The sequence below is a fragment of the Lynx canadensis genome, chromosome A3 (assembly GCF_007474595.2).
Source record: "Lynx canadensis isolate LIC74 chromosome A3, mLynCan4.pri.v2, whole genome shotgun sequence".
In the NCBI taxonomy this organism is placed as follows: Eukaryota; Metazoa; Chordata; class Mammalia; order Carnivora; family Felidae; genus Lynx; species Lynx canadensis.
Window position 1 is genome coordinate 34733948 of NC_044305.1, and position 25656 is coordinate 34759603.

General features: G+C 40.1%; 1 protein-coding gene across 6 annotated transcripts in view; it reads left to right on the forward strand.

Annotated features, from left to right (window-relative positions):
* Positions 1–25656, forward strand: part of PLCB4 (phospholipase C beta 4) — a 424450-nt gene that overhangs the window by 162284 nt on the left and 236510 nt on the right. For all 6 annotated transcript variants that reach the window (XM_030310086.1, XM_030310087.1, XM_030310089.1 and 3 more), the window contains one exon: positions 4545–4605. The gene's annotated coding sequence lies outside the window, so the exon portion shown is untranslated. The remainder of the gene's footprint in view (positions 1–4544; positions 4606–25656) is intronic.

A 25656-nucleotide genomic window follows, 5' to 3' on the forward strand; every position in this document is an offset into this window, starting at 1 on the left:
GACGTGAGTATTCTCAAATGCTGTTTACAAAACAATTTCCATGTTCGAGAGCAGATCAAAGAGCAATGATTCTGTTTTGATTCAGTCTTGCCAAGTTATTCTTCATTTGAAAACAAAATCCTGATATTGAATGTCTCGGAAAGGGCATTAAATGCCAGTCCTTCTGTGTTCAATATATAGATGTACAAAAACAGGCCTGGCATTGTCACCCTCAAATACTTGCACATTTTTATCCCCGTCTACTGAGAAATCAAAACTTGACCCTCGGCTACAGCTTCCCTGTCGCTTTGAAATAAGACTCTAATGCTAATAAGTCTAAATGCTGTGGCCTGTCGTTACTGGTGGTTTGCGGTAAGATGTTGGTGCTTTGTTACGGTTTGGAAGTAGTTCCGTGCATGTGCTTCTCTTTGGTGAGAGTGAAATGCAATTGTGTTTCCCATCACGAGGTATCCGTGGAGAACTGTGATAGCAAACCTTATAGAAGTGTAAATATTCACCACTTACTGGGTTTCCTTGAGCAGTGTGAAGAAGTGTTCTGTCGTTTTTGAAAGAAGCCAACGAGTATTCATGGGTAGACTCACTGAAATGCAATCTTTAAAAAGACAGCTTTAATGAAATACAATTTACATACCATAAAGTTCACCCATTAAAATGTACAATTGGATTTTTTTTTTTTGTATATTTAGAGTTGTGCAACCACTACCATGGTGTAACGTAAGAACACTTGGATTGCTTGTGTCCAGGAGCATTGGCTGTCTTCCCTGCCCCTTCAGTCCTATACAACCGCCAATCTGTCTTCTATGGATTTGCCTAGAATAGGATATTTCATATACACAGAATCCTACAACATGTGGTCTTTTGTAACTGGCTTCTCTCATTTAGTATAATGCTTTCTAAAGTTTACCCATGATATGTATGTATGATATATATGTATGTATGATATGTATCCCTGTTGCATTCTTTTACTGCTGAATAACATTCTGTTGTATTCCATCTGCATTTTGTGTATCCATTGATCAGTAAATGGGCTTTGGGATTGTTTCTACTTTTTGGCCATTATGAATAATGCTGCTATGAAAAAGTACATGTAATCTTTTTATATGGACATATGTTTTTATTACTCTTGGGTACTGGCCTAGGGTGGAGTTACTGGGCCATATGGTAATTTTATGTTTAACCATTTGAAGAACTGCTAGACTACTTTCAAAAGTGGCTACACCATTTTATTCCCGCAAGTAATGTACAAGCATTCTGATTTTTCTGAATTCTCATTAACGCTTGTAATCTGTCTTCCAATTATAATTATCCTAGTGGGGGTGAAGTAATAGCTTATTGTGGTTTTTAACTTGGATTTTTCTGATGATTTGTGTATTTGTGTATCTTTTTTTGAGAGATATCTATTTAGATCACTTACCATTTCTAAATTGTTTTTTGTCTTTTTATTGTTGATTTGAAATAGTTCTTAACATACTCTGGATACAAGTCCTGTATTAGATAAGTGATTTGCAAAAATCTTTTCCCATTGTGTGGGTTGTCTTTTCACTTTTTTGAGAGTGATCTTTTAAGCACAAAAGTTTTTAATTTGATGAAGTCAAATATTTTCTTTCATTGTTTGTGCTTTTGGTCCCAGATCTGTGAAACTTTTGCCTAACCCAAGGTCACAAAGATTTACTCCTGTATTATATTTACTCCTTAGTTTTATAGTTTGGGTTCTGATATTTACATGTGTGATCCATTTTGAGCTGATTTTTGTGTATAATGTGAGGTAGGGATCCACCTTCATTCCTTTGCATGTAGATGTCCAGTTGTCCCAGCACCATTTGTTGAGTCGATTCTTTCCACATGGAATAATGCTGCCACCCTTATTGAATGAAAACCAGCTTTTGTTTACCAGCACCAATAGGTTTCTAATATTTGGGAATTTTGTCTATTTATTAGGTTTCTTTCTGTGTTATAGAAGAATAGACCAAAAGCATATGCAAAGACACACATAAACACAGACATCCAGAGACTTCTACACACACAGTCTCTCTTTTACCAAGGACTCATTTGTACTCTTTAACACCTGGAGTAATAATGTTAGAATGAAAAAGGCGGTAAGTTGAGGCCTTGATTCATATATGACTACGACACTAAGTCAGTTATAAAAGTTCATCTGCCATATGCCAATAGCTAGTTCATGACAAACTGTTTAGACCATTTTACTCCTTTGTGGTTAAGTATTTCATCACTGACTTCCTCAAATGTTGCAGTATCCTAGCCACGCACAGAATTAGAAAGGTGTATGGAATGATGGGTTGTCCCTAGGGAATTAGAGAAGGCAGAGGAAAAACACATCTTGTCTTTAAGTCTTTTGTTACAGAAGGACTTGGGTGGCAAGTAGTTTCTCAAAATGAGGAGCATGGTACAGCAGGGTCCTTAATCAGTGAGTGTTTCTGGAACTCTGCTTTGTTTCGTAGTCCCAAGAGGCATAACATAGTTATGTAGTTGAAGTTCCTGGCTATCGGCAGGCCACCTAATTATTCACCTGTTCAATGAAGATTTCCTGAGCACACTAATATGCTAGACACTGAGCAAGGTGCTAGGGATAGCTGTGATGGTTTTCAATACTTTCTTACAATACTTCATTACAAATATAAATTTAATATGAAAACGGGGTGTGTGCCATGGAGGAGGCAGTTCCATAGAGGCTAAATATGTGTCAAGGTGCCTGGGGTTGAATGCCAGCTCTGTGTGATTTCTGAAGAGTCATTTCTGAGTTTTCTCTCCTATAAAATGTGAATAATCACAGTATATACATTTTAGAGTGTTTATGTGGATTATATATGATATAATTCATGCCTAGAGCCTGGGTCAGAGTAAATATTTGCTAAATCAATAAACAAATGCACATGATACTAGATATTCTCTATTTCTGTATTTTTAAAATGGAATATTTTGTTCTTCTAGAAAATTTGGGATGAATTGGATTGTTTTTCACTTTCAATTATAAAAGTAACAGGTTTCGTGGTAAAATAGCACACAATGGTAAAATGTTAGGTTAAAATGCAAAGGTCCTTTTTTTTTTTTTCCTCTTATGTCCTTTAGCACCAGTTCTCCTGGGACAGCTACACTCAAGTTTCTTGTTATCCCTCCAGATACATTCTCTGCGTCTAATGGGATTTACACATAGGTTAGCGAGGTTTGTTTTAACACATTGGGGTCATAGTACACATATTACTCAACTACTTGAGTTTTTAAAAATTAATACTGTGACCTGATTTTAAAATCTGTACATATAGATCCAACTGTTTTTTTTAATGTGTTTCTATTTTTAGTTTTGGGGGGGGGCGGGGGGTGTAGATACAGAGGATCTGAAGTGGGCTCTGTGCTGACAGCAACAAGCCCGATATGGGACTTGATCTTCTGAACCCTGAGATCATGACCTGAACCAAAGTCAGGCGTCCAGTCAACTCAGCCACCCAGGTGCCCTGCTTCTTTCTTTTTAATGGCATATAGTCTTGCATCATGGATGAACCATCCTACCTAGAACCTTACTGTAGACATCTCTATACATTGATGATGACTTTCTCAATAACGCAGTTCACATTTTACAGACGTCGTTTTCCCATGTTTAAATTGCCAGTTTTCTTTAAAAAATTTTTTTTAATGTTTATTTTTGAGAGGCAGAGACAAGGAATGAGTGGTGAGGGGCATAGAGAGAGGGAGAGACAGAGCATGAGTCAGGGAGGAGGCAGGGAGAGGGAGACAGAGAATCTAAACCAGGCGCCAGGCTCCAAGCTCTCAGCATAGAGCCCAACGCAGGGTTTGAACTCATGAACCACAAGATCATGAGCTGAGCTGAAGTCGGATGCTTAACTGACTGAGCCACTCAGGTGCCCCTCAATTGCCAAATTTTCCACCTCTGCTCCTCCCAAATGCGAATGGATTTGCTTTTAACTTCTGTGTACTTCTGATACCACCTGGAACTTCCCACCCCTCCCAACCCCACCTTGGAAAGATCTCAAAATCTAAATTTCCACCAAACCAGAAATCTAATGTCAAATCCAGAATCTACATCACCAACTTGTTAACAAAGATAACAACATGTAGCAAAAATACACTTTTTGTAGAAAGATGCAAATCCGTTATAAATCTTAGGTGTTCAGCACTGTTCTTCATTGAAGTGGCAAACTTTTTCTTATAGTTCATCTCAGGACGTTTGACTGTTAATCAGGAAAAGATTTATATTCTAAAAGATCTTAGATGGTCTTGTTCAACTGTTCCTTAATTATCACGATAAGAGGTTGAACAGTAGATCAGCACAGCGAAGAGGATCTATAAACCCTGTAGGCTGGCATAGCGGTAACATTTCTGATTTGATGACTGTGCGTCTTTGTTCATTTGGAAAGTAATGTCACTAATGTATTAATGTGCCTTTCTGATGTGTGTGTTTTTAATATTATAGATTCTGATTTTGAAGTGCACAAAGCTGTTTCTTACATGAGAATCCTAAAGGTTCCTCTCATTGATTTTTCACTGCTCTGTGTCTGCTTGCTTCACAGAGGACGGCGCTGTGAGTTGAACTAAGTGGACATCACTTGCAGTCCCTTCCATATCTGCCTGGTGAGTATTCTGCATGCTGTGGTAGAGTTTCTAGTTGTGGGGTTCTAGAACTTAGCATCTGTAAGGTGAATCCCCCTTCATTTATACCGATGTCCACCCTGAAGTGCCCCTCAAAACTGATTGACAGCTACTTTCCTTCGTGCAATGGAGCATCAGTCCCCTGGAATTTTCCATATTCCAGTTCATTCATTCCACCAACCTAGAGCACTTCACCCTTCACTAGCTTTTCTCCTCGCTGTCTGTGGTAGTATTGCCTGCATTTAGTGAGCCATTAGATATCATTTAAGTTCCTGTTCTCTGCAGTTATTTCTGAGGGAAAATGTAGGACTTGTATTCAGTCCTATGCAGATAATGTTTAGGAAGATTCCCACGAATGTGGAAAAAAATCACAATTACGCTCATTGTCAGCTAGAATCCACCATCCATTCTGTGGGAACTACCTGTGGAAATGACAGAAATAAATTCTCCCAGTGCCTCTCTAAAGTTCCATTTTATAAATCTCTAAAGAAATGCTGAAATGGGGGCCAATAATAGCTCTATGTGGCCAATTATTTTTATTTATAAACTAGAAGTTGCCAATGCTTTATTCTAGAGCCAGGATCTTGATGAATATGAATATGAGTTTTGTTCTGACTTCTTAATCAAATTCCTATTTTTATAACTTCTGTAGGAACTTATATAGGACTTTTTGTAGAGAGTCCTATGTTATAAGGGAAACGCTTGGACTATGTATCATTTCTTCAACAGGCAAGAAGTCATTTTATAGTGATGCATGATAAAAAATAACCAGCAACTTCACTGTTCATCCTGAGAGGTGAACCCCAGCTTACAGGCATTTTAAATCAATGTTACTTTTTTCACCACGTTGCAAGTCCTGTCACACACTCTGTTACCTTCCAGCAGGGTCTGTGGCTGATTTTTTTCCAGCGTTTCTGTGAGGGGAGAGAAGAATCACACTTCTCTAAGTGATCAGTATTTAATGGTGACACAAGACTATCAAGAGACTAGATTTATTATTGAGTGTCCCTACCTATTTTTAGTTGAGTGCACTGTGTTTTACTGCTTCCCATGGATGATTCATAAACTATGTTTTAGCAGGAAAACCAGAGTTGGGGTAGGGGTTTCTAAATAATTCTCTAGGGATTTTAAATCAGGATAGGCATGACATCTGCTTTTTAGCCTTTATTACATTCTTTTTGGACTGTTTGCTTTTGCTGTGCAATAGTTGTTATTCTTAAATAAGAGATCATTTTCATCGGCTTATTATAAATGAATTATGTGTGTGGTGAAAATAAACACTTGATTCAGAAGTTTAAAAACATAGCTTAGAAGTTGTTTGTTAAACATTTTAAGTTCCAAGAAGAAGTTTTTCCATATGAAGTGGTATAAATGCCAGGCACTGGATTTTACAAAGACTTTGGATGGACTCGGGTCCCAAGACAGCTAATAGAGTATGTAGGCTCTTTTTCTATTCCCTCTTCAAATAGGACCTGATTGGACCCAGTGCCCCACATGTCACCAGGTGGTGGTTACCCTTACCTTAGTCTTGCCTTCCTCCCAAAGAGAGAATTTATTTTCCTCCATCCTCTATTAAAAAAGCTCGGGGCGCCTGGGTGGCTCAGTCAGTTAAGCGTCCGACTTCGGCTCAGGTCATGATCTCGCGGTCCGTGAGTTCGAGCCCCACGTTGGGCTCTGTGCTGACAGCTCAGAGCCTGGAGCCTGTTTCAGATTCTGTGTCTCCCTCTCTCTGACCCTCCCCCATTCATGCTTTGTCTCTCTCTGTCTCAAAAATAAATAAACGTTAAAAGAAAATTAAAAAAAATAAAAAAATAAAATAAAAATAAAAAAGCTCAACTCTAGCAACATTCAGTTGTTGAGTATCTTGTATTATGAGGCATTTCATTTTCACATTGAATTGAAATCTTGTTCTTTTATAATGTCTTCCCATATTCAAAATTGGAAACCTCTAAACCTGGGAGCTGGAAGTCTTCTGGTTTTATCTTGAACAACTGCTTTCTCTGTGATTCCCATCATGAGTACCTATGACTGTACATTAGTTCTAAGCATCTGTGTTAAGCCTGTTGCTTGCACCATAGGTATTCAGAATATATTTTAATTCCTGTAATGGTACAAAGTGTATATTCTTATTTATGTCCCATTCAACTTGGCTTTTTAGCAGTGTTAGGCTTAAACTCCTAAAATAGAAAATATTTACATAGAGAGCAAAATGACTATTTTTGGATTATTCTTGCCATTATATTTCTAGCTTCAAGATGACTCTTGGTAAAGAGGAATTTATAAGTCAAACCAAAGGTGGTCTTCAAATATCATGGAAAGAAAGAAAACAACCCTTGATACCTTCTTTCCTGTAGTATTGAAATTTGGAAGATTTACCTAAATTTGGGGCTCCTTGCTTTCTGAATGATTTTAAATTGTTTTTTATTAAATATTGATTATATACAGAATGTACACTGTTATTGTCAGGTATGAAGCTCCCCAAACTTTAACATTGACTTCTCTTTCCTTTTGCCTCTACTTTGGAGCCTTCCAGGCTGTCCTAATGTGTCTTGCAGCTGGAGGTATAGGCATAGATATATAGTGACAGCCGTATGTTTATATGTATGGTACCAGCTATTAGGATCTTCTACTTATTTATTTATTTATTTTTATGTATTTTATTTTTTAATTAATTAATTAATTAATTTATTAGATCTAAGACCTGTGTTCTAGGGTTGCTGCAGTGCTCTTCGGGAACAAAGATGATTCTTCGTAAATTGTGGATAGTGCAGTTATTTTAAACTCTTAAGTATTATATATAGAAGCTCTTATTTGTGATACAATAAGAATCTGGTTTAATGTTTTCTTAGAGCCCATTCATGCATGACAAGAGTCTGGCTGAGCTCCCCAGAAGCAGACTTGAGATGAGGGATTTTTGCACGAGTGTCTTATTAAGGGAGTGCTCCCAGGAGAAACAAGTGAGTTGGAGAGGGACAGGGAAGAAAGAAGCAGGGGGATTTTTCCGAGCAAAGTCCCTGCCTCAGCCGTGATCCTGGAGGAGCTCTGGAGCATACTTGCTCCTGAGAACCACTTCCTTCTGCCCCAGAACAAGGGGCCAAGCTTTCCCATCCTTGCAGCAACCATTGGCTGTGGACTGGTTTGGGGGGAGGCTGTGAATTTGAGAGCATTTGGGGGTCTTTGCATCTGCTGAGGAAGCAGCTCCAATAGTTAAGGGGTATTCCTCTTAAGAAATCTGCAAGTGCCAGGGTACCTGCGTGGCTCAGTTGGTTAAGTCCCCGACTTTGGCTCAGGTCATGATCTCATGGTTTGTTGGTTCCAGCCCCACATCTGACTGTGCTCCTGCTTCAGATTCTGTGTCTCCTCTCTTTCTGCTCCTCCCCCGCTTGCACGGGTGCACACATACACACTCTCTCTCAAAAATTAAAAAAAATTGCAAGTGTCATCTCTTAGAAGCAAAGCACATACAAGCCAGGAGATGGGCACACAGGACAGCTAAAAGGGACCCAGTGGTGACAGGACATGGGAGTGTCTGTTCTACCTAGCAGCAGCCATGTCATTGAATGCCATGTCATTCCTTCACTCCTACAGACCTACTTGTCATCCCTTAGACTTTCAGCCATATATTTCCTGGTACAAGTTTTCTGCATTTCGAGAAGCACCTTAAATTCACTTTCTTCCCCAGGGAAGTTAATAAGCTACTGCTTCAAATATTTTTAAGTCCGAAAGAGATTGCAGTGCAGAGAGATACCTAGGTAATTTGCAGTGAGTAAAATTTCTACATATATTTGACTTAAAAAAATAATAAAATCTGAAATCTCAAAGCTTTCTTTAGATGCATGTCAGCTTGAATAATGATTTCAGTGCCCTGAACCGGGAGGCAAGGATATTGTCTGATTGTATGATTGTAACTTATTCTTGCTAGCAGCATTTCTGAGCATACATATTAATTGTTATTTTTCATTCTCTCTTAACCATCCTTTTTAATTGTATTCCTTAATATTTCACCTTTGCCTTTAAGAGTATTTTTTCTATGGAGTTTTTAGGGAAATATATATGGTGTTTCCTTGGGTACCTTTAATTCAGTAGAGCACAAAAGTGTGATCCAATAGAAATATGTGAGCAGCATATGCGATTCCAATTTTTCTTGTGGCCTCATTAAAAAAGTAAAAAGGAATTGGTTGTTATAGCAGCCTGAGCTGGAGGCTGGAAAGTCCAGGATCACAGCTGAAATTAATTTTAATCTATTTAGCCTAGTACATCCTAATTATTATTTTAACATTTAATTAATATAAACAGTATTGAGATTTTACATTTCTTTCATCTGGTGTATATTTTGTACTTAAATCTCAGTTCAGACCAGCCATATTTCAAGACCTCAGAAGCCACATTTGGCTAGTGGCACTGAGCAACTTCAGAATGTTCTAGAAAAACTCTGGTAACAGGCTTACTTCCTTTGAGATAAGACTTTGTTAGGGCTCCTGAATCGCCCTGGTAACCCTGTTCAATAAAGAAATGAGGCAGTACTGTTTTCCAGAGAAAGTGAGCTGACTTTCCCTTAATGAGCCAATGTCCTATAGCCGTGGATTATGGTTAAAACGATTGGGTTTGGCAGGTAAGCTGTCACTAATAACCTGCAGGAGTGTGGAATTCTAGTATCACTTTTTAGAGGAAAAAGGATCATGAATGAACAGTAGTATGTGGAAGGATTCTAAAGAGGAAAGGATGGAGTCTTGGGTAATGGAAAGATGTGTATATGTACATAATGTGTGTTAGGGAAGAAGGTTCTAAAAAATTTGGGGTACTTGCATGGAAACCGATGAGGCTGGAGTACTAAATACACAGTAAGAATGGAAGGTAGTGGCTAGATTGCGACCCAGTTCAAAACTTACATTTTCCAGTGTATGGAGTAAGGTATCTGATGATGCAGTTTATATGCTGGGGTCTGTTTTAGTTATTTATCGTTGTGTAAGAAATCACTTCAGAATGTAGCAGCTTGAAACAGCAGCACTCACTCTCTTCTGTGGGTCGGGTTTGGGTGGGTTCTGTTGTGCACTTCTGGCTTGGGTTCACTCCAGCGGTTGTTTTCAGATGGCCTCTGAAGCTGAAAGAGCAAGAGGCTGGAGTAGCTGATGGCTGACTTGCCCCCCTCTCTCTCAATATAGATTCAGGATTTCTCCAGATGGTCTTTCTTCACGGGCAGCTGTGGGCCTCCTCACAGCATGGCGGCTTCAGGGCAGCCAGAAGGCTTGCATGGGCTCTGGCAAGATGATTCCAGCTGACAAGCTGGAAACAGCATCACTTTATGACTTGACCTTGGAAGTCATGCTGCATCATTTCCGTCATATTATTTGGTTATAGGTGAATCACAAACTTGCCCAGTTTTAAGGGGGAGGAGACTTAAAAGCCCACCTCTCAGTGGAAGGAGTGTTAAAGTCCCATTGTGTGAAGAGAATGTTAGAAATACCATCTGCCACAGGGACCCTCTCCTACTATACTATACACATCTCAACCTCTTTGCCATGATCTGGGAATGCTCTAGGATGAACAGACCACTCATTACTGGGCACGTTTCTGCACAGTGGCTCTCTCCCTTTCCCTTCCCTGGTCAGCTAGACTGGGCTGCCCTTAAGAAGACTCTAAAGTCTTCTGCTTAGGCAATGAATGGCCAGCTGGCCATTTCATGGAGTGGGCTTTTCACATGTAGCTCATGAGAATGCTGCTGTTGAAGTCATTATGACATTAAAATTGTTTCTTTGTGTCATTTCCCAAAAACCCCTGAGTGGTCATGACAGCAAGAACTCCTCCCCTCAGTGTTACAGACACCCATTTTGAGTTGGGCATACAGAGGCTTTTCCAGATGTGAAATATGGATTTTCCCCCTGCCAAATGTAAATATTTGCTTTGGTTTGTTTCTGTAAAAGGGAGGGGAAAAAATAAATTCAGTAGAGCTCCCCAGTCTTTGTACATTTTTGTGCTATATCAACAAAATGGCAAAAGCCCAGTGGAAATGGCTGCATTTAAAAACTCCTTACCTACTTTTCTGAAATGAAAACAGGAGCAAGGCATCTGGTCTGCTGTCCTCAGGTGGGAAAGGGCAATTTACTGAGGCCTGAGGACTAAAATAAACCCTCCCAGGAGAGGAACCAGCTTGTGACCTTGGGCCATAACCACCTCACAGATCAACTGCTTCATTTCTTGCTGTATTTTGTGGCCCCTGTTGGGGGTGGGGGCGGATTCAGTGTCACAAAAGCAGGAGGAGAGCAGTTGGAAGAGGACCCCGGTGGCTCGGTTGGTGAAAATGCTAACAGGATCTGCTGACCCTTCTTCCTGTGTGGCCAGAGGACCTGCGGTTTAACAGTGAGCATTCAGGTAGCTGGGAGAAGGCAGTACTCAGAAAAAGTTAGCAGCAAGAAGCTCCTGTGATGGTAGTGGTGTTCCTACTCCTTGAGTAATGATATAGCAGTCTAGAATTTGGGTAGGTGCAGCCCATTTTCTCATCGGAGATATGTCAAAGAGTCCCTCCAGGACTGATAGAAAAATAGAAGTCAAACCCACATCCCTAAGCAATTAGAAGTTTACTTGTTCCTGGTGACCTCTGTACTTTCTCACCTGGGTGGACACATGGTGGTGTTGGAGTCAGAATGGGAACTCTGAAACCTGGGGCCTTGGTTTTCCCATCTGGAAAATGAGCAAGCAGACTGTTGCCCGATTCATGGGTTTTGGAAGTCTTTATGGGAGATGATCCTGTAAGCTCTCCTGAGGACGAGATGGTGCGTGTATGGGACCTGTCTTATGCTCCGTATGTTCTTCGTGTTTTCCTTTCCTGTGGATGTTGCTGAGGCTTCAGACTGGTTGCTAGTTAACTGGCTGGCCTCTTTCTATGCCTCTGTAGCCCTATGCTCTTTGTTCAGTACAAAAGTAAAGGAATAAACAGTGTGCAAAGGACCAGCCTTGAGGAACTCAGATACCATTTTGTCCTTACTTTAAGGACCTCCTACCCAGGGGTGCTGTGCCCTCTGGCACTCTACAAAGTGACTTTTCTGTGGATTCCAGACTATGCACAGATGCTGCTCTTCTGTGAGGAAGACCATCCCTATATTGAACCATCTTCTTTTCATGTGTTGACAGTATTTCTGCTGCTTCCTCCATCCACATTTGCCAATACCACTGTCTCTTCTGGTGCTCCTTTCTGCCATCCTCAGGGGCTTCCGTCTTAAAGACCTGGCTACTTTGCCTCTCTTGTCGTCGTCTTCTTTCTTCTTCTTTCTTCTTCTTCTTCTTTCTTTCTTTCTTCTTCTTCTTCTTTCTTCTTCTTTCTTCTTCTTCTTCTTCTTCTTCTTCTTCTTCTCCTCCTCCCCCTCCTCCCCCTCCTCCTCCCCCTCCTCCCCCTCCTCCTCCCCCTCCTCCCCCTCCTCCTCCCCCTCCTCCCCCTCCTCCTCCCCCTCCTCCCCCTCCTCCTCCCCCTCCTCCCCCTCCTCCCCCTCCTCCTCCTCCCCCTCCTCCTCCTCCCTCTCCTCCTCCCCCTCCTCCCCCTCCTCCTCCTCCTCCCCCTCCTCCTCCTCCTCCTTCTCCTTTTCCTCCTCCTCTTCCTCCTCCTCTTCCTCCTAAATGAAATTCACACAACCAAAATTAACCATTTGAAAGGGAACAATCCTTTGTCCTTTAGTGCGTTCATAGTCTTGTGCAACTACCACCACCTTTATCTAGTTCCAAGATATTTTCATCACCCCCCAAAAAATTCCACAGTCATTAAACAGTTGCTCCCCACTTTCCCCTTCCGAAGTGCCTGGCAACCACCATTCTGATATTGGATATTTCATATGAATGGAATCATATATGAGACCTTTTATGTCTGGCTTTTTTTCCACTGGATGCAATGTTTTAAAAATTCACCTATGTTATATTACATATGTCGGTACGTCGTTCCTTGTCATAGCTGAACAATAACATCTGTTGTATGTGTGTACCATAATTTGTTCATTCATCCATTAATGGGCAATTGGGCTGTTTTCATCTTTGGCTATTGTGAATAGTGCTGCTTTGCACATGTGTATATGTATTTGAGTCTTTTCAGTTGCTTTGGGTATCAAATGGAATTTCTGAGTCCTGTTTTAATTCTGAATTTAATGTTTTGAAGAATTATAACACTCTTCTGTACAGTAGCTGTGCCATTTTGCATTCCCACCAGCAATGTAAGAGAGTTATGATTTCTCCACATCCTCGCCAACACCTATTTTCCTTTTCTTTTTATTACAGCCATCTTAATGGGTGTGGAATTATACCACATGTGGTTTTGATTTGCATTCCCTGATGACTAATGATGTGCATCTTTTCATGAGGTGGTTGGCTATTTGTTTACCTTCTTTGGGGATTTGTTCAAGTCCTTTACCCATTTTTAAGTAGGTTGATTGCCCTTTGATAAAAGTTCTTTATACGTGGTTCATATCAGATCTATGGCTTATAGATACTCTCTCCCATTCTGTAGGTTGTCTTTTTACTTTCTTGACAGTGTCTTTTGATGCACAGATTTTTTTTTTTTTAATTTTGATGAGGTTGAATTCACTTTTTTGTTGTTGCTCTTGCTCTCATTGTTGTATATAAGAATCCATCACCAAATTCAAGATTATGAAGATTTACTCCTATGTTTTCTTCAGAGAATTTTGTGGTTTAAAGCTATTATAACCATGTTGTTGATCGATTTTGAGTGAATGTTTTTTAATGTCAAGTCAGGGTCCAACCTCATTCTTGTACATGTGGATATCCAGTTGTCTTGGCACTGTTTATTGAAGAAACTGTTTTTTATCCATTGAAAGATCTTGGCATTCTTTTTTTTTTTTTAATTTTTACTTACTTTAAAAATGTTAATTTCAGTAGAGTTAACATCCAGTGTTCTATTAGTTTTGGGTGTATAATACAGTAATTAAACAATTCCATACATTACTCACTGCTCATTATCATAAGTGTACTCTTAATCACCGTCACCTCTTTCACGCATCCCCCCACCCACCTCCCCAATGGTAACTATCAGTTTGTTCTTTGTAGTTAAGTGTCTGTTTTTTGTTTGTCTCTCTTTTTTCTTTGTTCATTTGTTTTGTTTCTTTAATTCCACATGTGAGTGAAATCATACGGCATTCTTGACAATCAGTTGGCTGTGATGTATAAATTTATTTTTTGAGTCTCAAATGTGTGAATTTATTTATTGAGTCTCAAGAGTTTATTTATTGAGTCTATTGTTCTGTATGCCTATTCTTATGCCAGTATCACATTGTTGGGATTTCTGTGTCCTTGTTGTTGTCAGTTTTGAAATCACGAAGTGTGAGTCTTTCAGCCTTTTTTTTTCCCCCAAAGTTGTTTTGTCCACTCAGGACTCCTCCTCCTCTTTTATTACTGTTTTGACCTGTCGTGATTCTTGAATTGTGGTACTGCGCCTCAGGACAAAGGAGCAACCCAGTGAATAGTCATGTATTTGCGTGGGGGGTTATTATAGGCCTGGTAGAATCCAAAGGCTTTTCTTGCTTAAGATCATTCCTTAGGAACATTGACAAGAGCTGCATTGGTGGTATTCAAAGCAAACCCAGTATGCAGGCTATTGGGTTAAAGGGGCTCATTAGAATTCTTTTTTTTTTTTTTTTTAATTTTTTTTTTCAACGTTTATTTATTTTTGGGACAGAGAGAGACAGAGCATGAACGGGGGAGGGGCAGAGAGAGAGGGAGACACAGAATCGGAAACAGGCTCCAGGCTCTGAGCCATCAGCCCAGAGCCCGACGCGGGGCTCGAGCTCACGGACCGCGAGATCGTGACCTGGCTAAAGTCGGACGCTTAACCGACTGCGCCACCCAGGCGCCCCAAGGGGCTCATTAGAATTCTAAGGGGCCCTTTGGAAAAAAGCAAATGTACAACCTCCTGTTTGCTGTGATAACTAGATACTGTTTTCTGGTTTGTGCATATGTTCAATTGTATTAGTCATGGTCTTCAGTTATATAAACAATTAAAAAAAAAAAACCAACAACAAACCTCTCCTATAAAGGAAAACTCTGACCTAGGCATCAAAATCATGAAGAAGTCAGAAGGTAGAAAGAATGAGGAGGTGGGAGAGTGATTTTGTGACTCTACTGGGATCAGTTGCTGGGGTGACTCACATTTGTTTCCAGTGTGTTTGACCTCTGGTCCATTCCTTTGAGAATATGTGGGATTTTCCTTTTGGAAATAAGTCTTATCTGTGAATCCTCGGCAACTGCTTTTTAAGCATTTCCAGATGGCCCTCAAAGTCCTCATCTAATAGAAGCTGAGAGATTGCTCCTGGAGGGGGTCGGGGTGGGTGCTGGAGAAATCAGCTTTAACCCCTAGACACTCCACACTAGGAAACTATGAGAAACAGAGATGTGTTTTCTGTTTGACCCTCATTAGAATAAGAGTTTGGAAACAGACTGCATTGTGTGTGGGTTATATACATGTATGTGTATTAATAAAATCATTTAAAGCACTGAGTGGAAAACCCAAATAAGTGTACAGGAACAAGTATAGACTAATAAAACAAGGTAGCAAGAAAGGGATTTTGGGCAAAAGACCCAGGCCATCTATGAGAGTGTGGGGGGTAACTTCTTTCCCAAAAAGTGATGGGCTTATTTTTTGTACTTTATTTGGTAGCTTTAGTACGCATTAAAAATCTTTTTTACAATAATTCTTTGTGTTTAAGATTTTCATTGAAGCTTAAGAAAGGAATTATAAAAGTGACTACAAGGGAAAAAAATGGGAAACTTCACATCCCTCCCCCCACCTCCAGACCGTGTTATTAGTCATCCAGGGCACTCATAACAAAATGTCACTGCCTGGGTGGCTTAAACAACAAAAATTTATTGTCTCACAATTCTAGAGGCTAGAAGGTATCATCAGGAGTGGTTTCTCCTGAGGCTTTTGTTTTTGGCCTGCAGATGGCCACCATCTTGCTGTATCTTCACATGGACTTTTCTCCATACTTGTACATCCTTGGTGTCTGTGTCCAGGTTTCCTCTCTCTAGAAGAGCACCAGCCAGATTGGATTAGTTAAGCTTATCCTAATGACCACATTCCAGTTGAATCACCTCTTTGAAGGCCCTGTCTCCAAATCCAATCACATTCTTAGGTAATTGGCAGTTAATGCTTCAACATAAGAATTTTTGAGGAGACACTGTTTAGCGCATTACAGGCAGTGTAGGTAAAGGCAGGCATAGGTTAAGTAGGACGCCAGAACTTCGTGACTCAGGGCCGTGAGGGATAAGGAAAAGTTGTGGGAGTAAAGTCTATGCACTGCTAATGGGAAAGAAACTATTTCCCTTAGTGATCAGTGTGTCACTTAGCCTTTGCTGTAACAGACTACTACTCCCCCCCCCCCCCCCCACCAAAATGTAGTGGCTTAAACCAATGACCATTTATTTAACTCACAACTGAGTAGATTGGCAATGTCGACTGGCCTTGGCAGGGAAGTTCTACTGATCTCCATTGGGCTCACTTAAGAATCTGTGGTCAACTTCTGGGTATACTGAGGATTGGCTGGTTTAAGATGGCATTAGCTGGAATGGCTCATTTCTCCTCCTTTGGCTCTTGCCTTCCAGCAGGCTGACTTGGGCTTGTTCACACGGCAGTAGCAAAGTACATGGAGCGAGAGCAAGGGGGGAGAGAGTGAGTGTGTGCAAAAACACCCCAATTATTTCTGCCACGTTCTGTTCACCAAGGCAAGTCACAGTCTAGCCCAGATTGAAGAGGTGGGGAAGTAGACCCTTTCAGGTGAATGGCTCTTGGACTAGGATTATCTGACTGTAAAAGTTCTGTGGCCTCTTTTACTTTATATTCATAATACACTTGACCTATCCTCACAAATCATTAAATAACAATCTGGAAAGGAATTGCAAGTGCATTTATTTATGAGTGAGCAGTAATTCTTCCCAATTTGGGATGAATAGTTTAATCAGAACATTTATTTCAACCATGGGTATCTGTCTTTCCTGCATGGCTTGGTCTAGACAAATCACTGGGAGAGATCCTAATTGGGAGAATGCTAAGTGAGAGCTCAGTTTTCTTCCCTTATGCTACTTAGAATATTGAATACTCTGGAAATAAGGTAGTCTAGTGGAAATCTTCAGCTTTTTCTCATGGATACCAGCCTCATGAAACTGGAGCAGGAGAAATGGGATCTCTGAGGTCTTCTGTAGGGAGGATATTGAGCAAATTCAATTCTAACGCCTTATATGGGAGAATATGATTCATATAAACTCTCTTAGAAGAGAGTTATTTCCAGGGCGCCTGGGTGGCTCAGTTGGTTGAGCATTCGACTTCAGCTCAGGTCATGATCTCCCAGTTCTTGAGTTCAAGCCCCACGTCGGGCTCTGTGCTGACAGCTCAGAAACTAGAGCCTGCTTCAGATTCTGTGTCTCCCTCTCTGTCTCTGACCCTCCCCCCACTCATTCTCTCTCTCCACCCCCCCTCTCAAAAATAAACATTAAAAAAAAAAGTTCCTTCTCGCCAGATTTACTAGTCATACCCACATGGGAGTCTGTTAAGGGAACCCTCCCCAATTCACTCAGTATCTCATATTAAAAAAACAAAAGCAATGCTGTGTGTATCAGTTGTTCCTTACAGGCTGTATGTAACAGCCTCCCGTTGTGGGGTGACTCCAGCACGCTGAACTTTCATGGAGATCGAGAACACGTGAGCATCTTACAGGGCAGAGAAAGGAAAACTGATGTGTAGGGTCTGAAAGTTCCAATATTAAAATGTAAATCTGGAAAGCAAAAAGAAAACTATTTTTAGTGCATTTCCACAGAAAAATCATTTGGCAGATTCTTAGAAAGTTATTCACTTACAGTATGACTCCTTCAATTTCATTCCTAGGTTTCCTTCCCAAGAGAATGAAAACTTCTGTCCTTACAAATACTTGTAAATGAATGTTCATAGCAGCTTTAGTCATAACACCAAAAGTTGGAAAGAACCAAATATCCAGCAACAGGTGATGGATAAACATATTATGATGTATGCATACAATGGAATACTGCCTAGCAGTGAAAAAGGACCAAGTTATTGGTGCAAACCATAACTGGGGTGAACCTCAAAAACACCCTGTTGGGTGAAAGATATGATATGTAAAACGGTACATATGCTGTTATTTATAGGATATTCTAGACCAGAAAAATAATCTGTAGTGACAGAAAGCAGGTTGGTGTTTGTGGCTGGTGTGTATATAGGGAAGGGTGTGGGGGTGGGGATATCAGGGGGGCCTGAAGGAACTTTTGGGTTGATATAAAAGCTTCCAGTATCTTGGTTGTGATACTGGTGACATGGGTGCATTTGATTATATATAACCTTTACCTCAATCAATTTAGCTCTCCTAGAGGAGTTACTCCTGTTTCTCATACAATAGATCTATAGCAGGGCAATGTGAGATTTTTATGATCATTAAGAGGGGACATAAGTTTGTAGAAGCTAATACTAGATGAGGCTTATTTGTTAGGCTCATTTTTCTCTAAATTGTACGTTGTTGGAAAGACTAAGCAAGAACAAGCCCATTGTAGACCTGGCTCACGTGACTAAGCCAACATCTTTTTAATTAAGACCAAATTTGGGAAATTCTTTAATTGAATTGGGGACACTTCACTTATATAGCTGAACTATGGGAGGGACAGCTGGGTAAAGTTAACAGATCATTTTCAATATTTGATATAGCACAAAGGAGTAAAGATTGGGTTTATGGTTCATAGATAATATACTCACATCAATCAAATCTTATTCTTTGAAAATCAGAGTGTTTTAATAGTAGGTGTATGTTGTATGTGTACTATCCAAGTTCTGGAGGGTTACAAAAGTACGTAAGAACAGGAGAAAAATAGTCCCTTAAAATTATTTGGAAGTGTCTAATCCAGTCATGCAGAACTGGCTGCTAAGATCCTGTTTTGGTCTGTTCTCTCTCTGATTGTTTAAAAGATAAAGCTGTGAGGAAAATGTTTGTCATGTGTTTATTTAGATTCAATAGTTGGATGTAACTTAGTAAGAGCAACTTGTTTTCTTTTAGCATCAAAGGGTTTATTAATTCACAGATGTCATTCATGCCCCAGAGTGCTAGAGACAGTGATTTATGTTGTCAAAGGCTGGTAATGCTAAAATGAAAGCAGATTTTGTTTTGCTTCTTAGCCAAATTACAGTCTGCTTGGAGTGACTAAAATGTATCTCATTTTTGTTTTGTTTGGGTAATTCAGAAATGAGTTTCAGATTTTGTCTTTTTAATGTTTTAATAGTAAATGATAATAATGCTGACTCAGAAAAAACTATAGTTCCTTCTTCATTAGTGTTTTCTGAATGGTCTTTTTATTTTTGTATTTTGTGTCTATGATTTATTCATTCAGCAAATATTTATCTAGTGTCTACAGTGTACCAGCACCAAACACTTAGAAGAAAGCAGTGAACAACACCTGTCCCTGATCTTACAGAGGGCTATTTTCTAGTAGAGGGAAGTAGATAATAAGGGAATAAACAGTGGGGCACCTGGGTGGCTCATTTGGTTAAGCATCTGACTCTTGATTTCGGCTCAGGTCATGATCCCATGATTTGTGAGTTTGAGCCCCCATGTCAGGGTCTGCGCTGGCAGCGTGGAGCCTGCTCTGGATTGTCTGTCTCCCTCTCCGTCTGTTTATTTATTTTAAATAAATAAACATTAAATAAGTGAACAAATGAAAGGGCAGGCAAATTTCATATAGTGATAAGCATCAAGAAAATAAAATGAGATTGTATGATAGAGGCTGACTTAGGGTGGGGTACATGATTCATTTGGATTTACAGACAAGGATTCATTTGTGTTTATGGTATGAAATTTACTCATATGGGAAAGACTAGAGAAAAAATATGGGTTTTATTTTGAAAAAAATCAAGTGTTCTGCTTTAAACTTTAACATGCTTCGTATTGGAGTGGAAATGTCAAGCAAGTCATTGGATATAGGAGTCTGGAGCAATTGGATGTATGAGAGTTAGAGACGGAAAGGTGAGTGAAGAACATAGATGGCATTTGGAGCTCTGGGACCATCTGAGATCACCTAGGAAGAGAGAATATAGAGAGAAGAGCCCTGGGTCACCGAAATGTGTGAAGGTTAAGCAGAGCAAAAGAGGTCATTATTGAGAACAAGTGGCTGGCAGTCCTGAGAGGAAAATACATTGCAATCCAGGCCTATCTCAAGAAACAAGAAAAATCCCAAATACAAAATCTAACAGCACACCTAAAGGAAATAGAAGCAGAACAGCAAAGACACCCCAAACCCAGCAGAAGAAGAGAAATAATGAAGATCAGAGCAGAAATAAACAATATAGAATCTAAAAAAACTGTAGAGCAGATCAACGAAACCAAGAGTTGGTTTTTTGAAAAAGTAAACAAAATTGACAAACCTCTAGCCAGGCTTCTCAAAAAGAAAAGGGAGATGACCCAAATAGATAAAATCATGAATGAAAATGGAATTATTACAACCAATCCCTCAGAGATACAAACAATTATCAGGGAATACTATGAAAAATTATATGCCAACAAATTGGACAACCTGGAAGAAATGGACAAATTCCTGAACACCCACACTCTTCCAAAACTCAATCAGGAGGAAATAGAAAGCTTGAACAGACCCATAACCAGCGAAGAAATTGAATCGGTTATCAAAAATCTCCCAACAAATAAGAGTCCAGGACCAGATGGCTTCCCAGGGGAGTTCTACCAGACGTTTAAAGCAGAGATAATACCTATCCTTCTCAAGCTATTCCAAGAAATAGAAAGGGAAGGAAAACTTCCAGACTCATTCTATGAAGCCAGTATTACTTTGATTCCTAAACCAGACAGAGACCCAGTAAAAAAAGAGAACTACAGGCCAATATCCCTGATGAATATGGATGCAAAAATTCTCAATAAGATACTAGCCAATCGAATTCAACAGCATATAAAAAGAATTATTCACCATGATCAAGTGGGATTCATTCCTGGGATGCAGGGCTGGTTCAACATTCGCAAATCAATCAACGTGATACATCACATTAACAAAAAAAAAGAGAAGAACCATATGATCCTGTCAATCGATGCAGAAAAGGCCTTTGACAAAATCCAGCACCCTTTCTTAATAAAAACCCTTGAGAAAGTCGGGATAGAAGGAACATACTTAAAGATCATCAAAGCCATTTATGAAAAGCCCACAGCTAACATCATCCTCAACGGGGAAAAACTGAGAGCTTTTTCCCTGAGATCAGGAACACGACAGGGATGCCCACTCTCACCGTTGTTGTTTAACATAGTGCTGGAAGTTCTAGCATCGGCAATCAGACAACAAAAGGAAATCAAAGGCATCAAAATTGGCAAAGATGAAGTCAAGCTTTCGCTTTTTGCAGATGACATGATATTATACATGGAAAATCCGATAGACTCCACCAAAAGTCTGCTAGAACTGATACATGAATTCAGCAAAGTTGCAGGATACAAAATCAATGTCCAGAAATCAGTTGCATTCTTATACACTAACAATGAAGCAACAGAAAGACAAATAAAGAAAATGATCCCATTCACAATTGCACCAAGAAGCATAAAATACCTAGGAATAAATCTAACCAAAGATGTAAAGGATCTGTATGCTGAAAACTATAGAAAGCTGATGAAGGTAATTGAAGAAGATTTAAAGAAATGGAAAGACATTCCCTGCTCATGGATTGGAAAAATAAATATTGTCAAAATGTCAATACTACCCAAAGCTATCTACACATTCATTGCAATCCCAACCAAAATTGCACCAGCATTCTTCTCGAAACTAGAACAAGCAATCCTAAAATTCATATGGAACCACAAAAGGCCCCGAATAGCCAAAGGAATTTTGAAGAAGAAGACCAAAGCAGGAGGCATCACAATCCCAGACTTTAGCCTCTACTACAAAGCTGTCATCATCAAGACAGCATGGTATTGGCACAAAAACAGACACACAGACCAATGGAATAGAATAGAAACCCCAGAACTAGACCCACAAACGTATGGCCAACTCATCTTTGACAAAGCAGGAAAGAACATCCAATGGAAAAAAGACAGCCTCTTTAACAAATGGTGCTGGGAGAACTGGACAGCAACATGCAGAAGGTTGAAACTAGACCACTTTCTCACACCATTTACAAAAATAAACTCAAAATGGATAAAGGACCTAAATGTGAGACAGGAAACCATCAAAACCTTAGAGGAGAAAGCAGGAAAAGACCTCTCTGACCTCAGCCGTAGCAATCTCTTACTCGACACATCCCCAAAGGCAAGGGAATTAAAAGCAAAAGTGAATTACTGGGACCTTATGAAGATAAAAAGCTTCTGCACAGCAAAGGAAACAACCAACAAAACTAAAAGGCAACCAACGGAATGGGAAAAGATATTTGCAAATGACATATCGGACAAAGGGCTAGTATCTAAAATCTATAAAGAGCTCACCAAACTCCACACCCGAAAAACAAATAACCCAGTGAAGAAATGGGCAGAAAACATGAATAGACACTTCTCTAAAGAAGACATCCAGATGGCCAACAGGCACATGAAAAGATGTTCAGCGTCGCTCCTTATCAGGGAAATACAAATTAAAACCACACTCAGGTATCACCTCACGCCAGTCAGAGTGGCCAAAATGAACAAATCAGGAGACTATAGATGCTGGAGAGGATGTGGAGAAACGGGAACCCTCTTGCACTGTTGGTGGGAATGCAAATTGGTGCAGCCGCTCTGGAAAGCAGTGTGGAGGTTCCTCAGAAAATTAAAAATAGACCTACCCTATGACCCAGCAATAGCACTGCTAGGAATTTACCCAAGGGATACAGGAGTACTGATGCATAGGGGCACTTGTACCCCAATGTTCATAGCAGCACTCTCAACAATAGCCAAATTATGGAAAGAGCCTAAATGTCCATCAACTGATGAATGGATAAAGAAATTGTGGTTTATATACACAATGGAATACTACGTGGCAATGAGAAAAAATGAAATATGGCCCTTTGTAGCAACGTGGATGGAACTGGAGAGTGTGATGCTAAGTGAAATAAGCCATACAGAGAAAGACAGATACCATATGGTTTCACTCTTATGTGGATCCTGAGAAACTTAACAGGAACCCATGGGGGAGGGGAAGGAAAAAAAAAAAAAAAAAAAAGGACGTTAGAGTGGGAGAGAGCCAAAGCATAAGAGACTGTTAAAAACTGAGAACAAACTGAGGGTTGATGGGGGGTGGGAGGGAGGGGAGGGTGGGTGATGGGTATTGAGTAGGGCACCTTTTGGGATGAGCACTGGGTGTTGAATGGAAACCAATTTGTCAATAAATTTCATATATAAAAAAAAAAAAAAAAAAAAAGAACAAGTGGCTGGTGAGCACAAGAATAAATAGGAGAGTATGGAATTTCTGTCACTAAGAGAAGAGAATGTTTCAAGGAAAGAGTGGCTAATTGGGTCAAAGCTGTTGAGATGGTTGATGAGGACAGAAAAAAGCCCATTGAATTTCACAATAGGGAGGTCACTGAGGATGTTGACAGGAGGTGAGAATTCTCATTGGAGTGGTCTGAGGAAAGAGAGAGGGGTGAGGAACCGAAGTTGGTTTATGTTGACATATTTAAGAAGTTGAGTTTGAGTCAATATTATCATTGAGAAGGGGTGCAGGGAGAGGAGATTAGAGGTTTTGAGGAGAGTGTATTCTAAGAGAGTAGAAGAGTAAACACGCTAAAGAAAGAGTTAGACAATCTTTTAGTGTTCATTTAAGGGTCTTGATCTTAAGTTGAAAGTGAAGATTGATCAGTGTTGCTGTGCCTTTTTCTCCATCTAAATTCAACTCCATGATCACAGTTGCTTGGTAGACCAAGAATTTGCTGTAACCATGTTGGGGAATTGGCAAAGGGAGTATGATGGAGGGAAAGTTGGGAGGTAGGGGAAGAAAGAGTAAGTAAGATATGATAGGCAGTGGGGTTTGGGGTGGGTAAGAACGGAGAGAGGCATGAGAACTGTGATCGGTAATGAAAGAGTGATAGAGTCCTTGAGTCACAGGTCTCCATGAGATTGGGAATTGTTGGGCTTGAGAATTATAACTGTAGAGCAGATTACCAATGATTGTACAGGGGAAGGGGTACTTGCATGTGATTTTTATAAGGTCAGCCAAATGCTTATGAGCATGGGTGACTGCAATTGGGTGGATAAAGACACCATTGGATGAAACAAAGATACCTTTGGAGGTTAGCAAGTCAAGCATCTTGACTTCACCGTTGCTTCTGTTAAGCCATAAATGATAAAATACATTGATGCCGATTTTATAGAAAAATATATAACAGCGTCTAAGACCCCCTTGACTGCAATATTGATGTAAATGTACTGTATTTATTTAGACCAGACTTCTCCCTTTAGTGGAAAATGTGACTTCCAATAGCCAACGAACTATACATATTAGAGTCTCGGGAATCCAGGAGAACAGTTTTCCAATTCTGTTTTCGAAAATCCCTGGGAATACCAGGAAGGGCTTAACAACTGATCCCGAGGGTTACACAGAACTACTTGTCCATGGCTGGTCAAGTTCCCAGCTATAGAGGCAGGTTGTTGGGCAGATAATCCCATAAATGCCTCCTATAAACACCAGTTGTTTTACATCATCTAGTGGGTAAGAATAAGGCTTGGTGTAGACACACTTAGTGGACAAACTCTTATTGAAGAAGAATGAATGTGATTTAGGCTCCACAGTCACTGTTTTTGGCATCTTTCATGTGTAATCTGGATCTTGTTGTTAACTTACCTTTCCAGTTTAGTTCAGCAGGAAATTTAGCAGACTGTGATTGCCTTTATCTATTCCAGGCCAGATATCTCCCTTGCCTAGATGCCTTGCTTTGTCTGTTATTTGTTTGTTTATAAAATCTCTTCATTGAAGTGTAACTAACACACAATTAGAAAAGCGCACAAATCATAAGTGTATAACTCATTGGATTTTAATGAAGTGGATGCACCCAGGTACCCTGATACTGAAATAAGACATCCCCCAGGAGCCTCCCTTCATGACCTCTTCCAGTCACTAGCCCTTCCCTAAGGGTAACAACTTTCCTGACTTCTTACACTGCAGATTAACTTTGTCTCTTGTTTGCACAAGTGAACCTGGTTATGGTGAGCAGGTATGCTAGATAAAACTAAGAGTGTTTAAAAAAATGTATTTAACATTTATTCATTTTTGAGATGGGGAAGACAGGACAAGTAGGGGAGGGGCAGAGAGAGAGAGGGAGACACAGGATCTGAAGCAGTCTCCAGGCTCTGAGCTGTCAGCACAGACCCTGATGCGGGGCTCTAACCCACAAACTGCAAGATCATGACCTGAGCCGGAGTAGGACATTTAACCGACTGAGCCACCCAGGTCCTCCAAAACTAAGACAGTTTAAATGATCTTCCTTCCAAGGCCTAAAATTCTTGCTGCTACTCCCCTCCTCCTCCCACAGCAAAAATGAATAACCTTCCAGCATAAAGACATTACCCTCAAAGTCTGCTGGTAATTATGTAATGATATAAATCGATAGGACACAGGGTTCCTTTTGTAGTATCCAGGCTCTTTCCTTTTGGTTTTGCTTTTTGTTTATTTTTTTCAAATATGAACCTCAGGAACATTTTTTTATGAGACTCCTGCAGGGAACAGCCTATTTAGACCAAGGGTAATTGGACAAGGCAATGTTTAATCTTTCATTTTGTGTGTCCGTAATGGAGACAGCTCTTCTGATAAGGGTAACAGATGCTGACTTAAGTGCTCTCTGTTCTTCTGCAACAAAGCAGGGCTGGGAGATGTCAGGCACCAAGGCAGAGTTTTCCTGGACTCATTTTGAATTGATGGGAGATGCACTTAGTCCAGACAAGCAGGAGCATCCTACAAGAGTTTCTATGGAAACCGGCAATGTCTGATGAGATCAACTGCTGAATGCCATTTCCTCCAAAGGGGGCTTAGGTTATGTGATTTTGGATAAAACTTGGCCTGGAAGACACCAGAAGTTATTTCCTGGGAAAGGACAACAGGAAT